General features: G+C 42.4%; 1 non-coding gene across 1 annotated transcript; it reads right to left on the minus strand.

Moving 5' to 3' along the window:
- Positions 1–868: 868 nt before the first annotated feature.
- Positions 869–998, minus strand: LOC111537175. The gene has a single exon (XR_002729933.1). It is a non-coding gene; the product is annotated as a small nucleolar RNA SNORA61 (small nucleolar RNA).
- Between the last annotated feature and the right edge of the window lie 2,438 nt (positions 999–3,436).

The following is a 3,436-nucleotide window of genomic DNA, read 5'->3' on the forward strand; positions in this document are numbered from 1 at the left end:
TGATCTTGTCAGATCTAACCTTGAGCTAACCAAACTTTTGAGGGAAAGTGTATCAACTAGAATGCCGATTCCTCAAGTCGTTACTCTGTCTGGTGGGCTAGATGTTCATGTGGGCATTGGAATATGTATATATCCAAAAGGATGCTTAAGTGAGATGACACTGGGGAAAACTGCAAAGCTAGTGATCTTGTCATCAACTTAGAATAGCCGGCTGTATCTGTCTTTATCACCATCTTCCCTCTCCCTCTGTCATAAACAAGCTTCCAGGATGCTGCACTCTTTCCTACTTCCTCAGTTCACACACTCCTCACCCCATTGCAATCTGAATTCTACCCCACCTCTCCCCTGAGGCTGCCCCCACCTAGGTCATAAACGCTCTCTCTGTCGCTAAATACAGGATTCCTCTTAGTCCTTCTCATTCTTGATGTGTCTGTAGCTTCTAACCCTAAGATGAGCTCTCCTTCATCCATTTCGATGCTACCACTCCTTCCTGTTTTCCTTCTGATATCGCAGGCCCTCTTGCACCTTCCTTTTACTCTGCCAACCCTACAACTAATAGTTTTCCTCTACTGTTCTCGCTTTCTGTAAGATCATGACTTGATTGTCACCTATACAGTCTAAAGATTCCCAAATTAAGACTGGTGGCTCTAATGGCTTTTTCAAGAAATTGTGGTAAAATACACACAACATGAAGTTTACCATCTGCTATGGTTTGAATGTTTGTCCCCTTCAAAATTCATGTCAGAATTTATTCCCCAGTGTGGCAGTATTGAGAGGTGGGGCCTTTAAGAGGTGATTAGGTCATGGGGAGCTAATTCATGGATTAATGGGTTATCACAGGAATGGAACTATGGCTTTATTATTATTATTATTTCAAACCATTGTGGAAATGATATACCAGACTACAAGACTGCAAAGCCACCTTCAGTGTTACTTTTCCTCCTTTTACAACCACCAAGACCAGAGTTCAGATCCAATGGGAAAAGGAACCAGAGGATCAGAGATTGGTGGCTTAAAGAGGAGGAAGAGAGATCTGAACTAGCACACTTGGCCCCCTCTACATGCAATGCCCTGCACCACCTCAGGACTCCGCAGAGAGCACCCCCCAGCAAGAAGGCTCTCACCAGATTCATCCCCTCAACATTGGACTTCCCAGCCTCCAAAACCGTAAGAAATAAATTTCATTTCTTATAATTTACCCAGTTTGAGGTATTTTGTTATAAGTAATGGAAAATGGACTAAGTCACCATCATAACCATTTTTTGGTTTTTAAAAATCATAACCATGTTTAAGTGTACAGTTCAGTGGCATTAAGTACATTCAGGTTGTTGTATAACCAGTGCCACCATCCATCTCCAGAACCCTTTTCATATTGCAACACTGAAACTCTATACCCATTGTATTAGTCTGTTCTCATGCTGCTAATAAAGACATACCCAAGACTGGTAATTGACTCACAGTTCAACATGGCTGGGGAGGCCTCACAATCATGGTGGAAGGTGAAGGAGGAGCAAAGCCATGTCTTACATGGCAGCAGGCAAGAGAGAATGAGAGCCAAGTAAAAGGGGAAACCCCTCATAAAACCATCAGATCTCATGAGACTCATTCACTGCCACAGAATACTATGGTATTCATTTATTTCCCACTAGGTCCCTCCCACAACATGTAGGAATTATTGGAGCTACAATTCAAGATGAGTTTTGGGTGGGGACACAGCCAAACCACATCACCCATTAAACAATAACTCCCCATTTTCCCCTTCCCTACCCTTCCCCACAATCACCATTCTACTTTTTGTCCCTATGAGTTAGATTATTCTCTAATTCAAGGACAAAAAGTAGCAGTACCTCATGTAAGTGGACTCATACAGTATGTATCTTTTTGTAACTGGCTTATTTCACTTAGCATAATGTCTTTGAGGTTCATCCATGCTGTAGCGTGTGTCATAATTTCCTTCTTTTCATGACTACATAATATTCCAGTGTGTGTGTGTGTGTGTGTATACATTTTGTTTATCTATTCATCCATTGGTAGACCTCTAGTTGCTTTTACCTTTTGGCTGTTGTGAATAGTGCTTCTACAAACATGGGTGAAAAAAATATCTCGTTGAGACTCTACTTTCAATTCTTTTGGGCATATACCCAGAAGTGAAATTGGTGAACAAAATCATAATTCTATTTTTAATTTTTTTGAGGAACCACCATACTGTTTTCACAGAGGCTGCAACATTTTACCTTTCCACCAATGGTGCACAAGAGTTCCACTTTCAACACATCCTCACCAACACTTGTTATTTTCTGTGTGTTTAAAAAAAAAAAATAGTAGCCATCCTAATGGTCATGAAATTCAAATGGCTTTTATGAACTCTAGATTTGCATAGCAAGTTGCCTACTGAGTACCTCATCTAAACATCCCAGAGAACCTCAAACTCAACTTGCCCAAAACAAATATTTTTCCCCAAACCTGATCTCTCCAGTGTTCCCTATTTTGACAAAAATACTACACTTTTCCAAGTGCCAAAGTTAGAAACCTGTATGGTTTTCTTTTCTGCTCTGGCAATTCTAGCTCCTTGATGTCTCCTGAATCTTCCCACTTCTCCCCACCTAATCCCACCACTATCATCTTATTTCAGGCCAGGGTCATTTCACATATGACCTTCCACAGGAGTCCTTGCCTCCTGCCTTGCTCTCTCTCATTTATTCTGCCCAATGCAAGTTATCATTTAAAATAGATGTGATCCCATCTTCCCCATTTAAAGTCCTTAAGGAGCTTCCTAATGTCTTCAGGGTAAAGCCCAAAGTCTTTTGAATGACAAAGTTCATAGCTTGACCCTTTGTCATCTTGTCCCTGCTTGTGGGTAAAACTTATCTCTTATCACGTCTTCCTCTTCTATTTAGTTCATGTTGAACCACTTGCAGTTGCCCAGATGTGTTACAATTGCTCTCACCAGGAAGTCTTGGTCTGGAACATTCTCCCCCTCCCTGCTTCCTCCGTTGCCTAGCTCAGCTGATGTGTCACTTCCTCTGGGTCCCTTCCCTACTTCATCTGGGCTGGGAGCCCTTCGTCAGTGTTCCCATGCACCTGTGCATACCTCCATCATAGCACTTACCACACTGCTCTCTCCTCTAGACTGGAAGCACTTCTAGGCTCTGAACTGTGACTTATTTATCTTTGGATCCCCAGTGTCTAGCATAGAGCATGGCACATACTAAGTGCCTATCTGGGTAGTCAGGGAAGGCTTCCTGGTGGTGATGACAACTAACTTGATTCCCAAAAATGAGGAGGAATTGGCTGGATGAAAACAGGTCAAGGAGGCTGGACATGGTGCCTCACGTCTGTAATCCAGCACTTTGGGAGGCCGAGGTAAGAAGATCACTTGAGGTCAGGAATTTGAGACCAGGCTGGCCAACATGGCAAGACCTTTCCTTACCAAAAA

The sequence above is a fragment of the Piliocolobus tephrosceles genome, chromosome 1 (assembly GCF_002776525.5).
Source record: "Piliocolobus tephrosceles isolate RC106 chromosome 1, ASM277652v3, whole genome shotgun sequence".
Taxonomy (NCBI): domain Eukaryota; kingdom Metazoa; phylum Chordata; class Mammalia; order Primates; family Cercopithecidae; genus Piliocolobus; species Piliocolobus tephrosceles.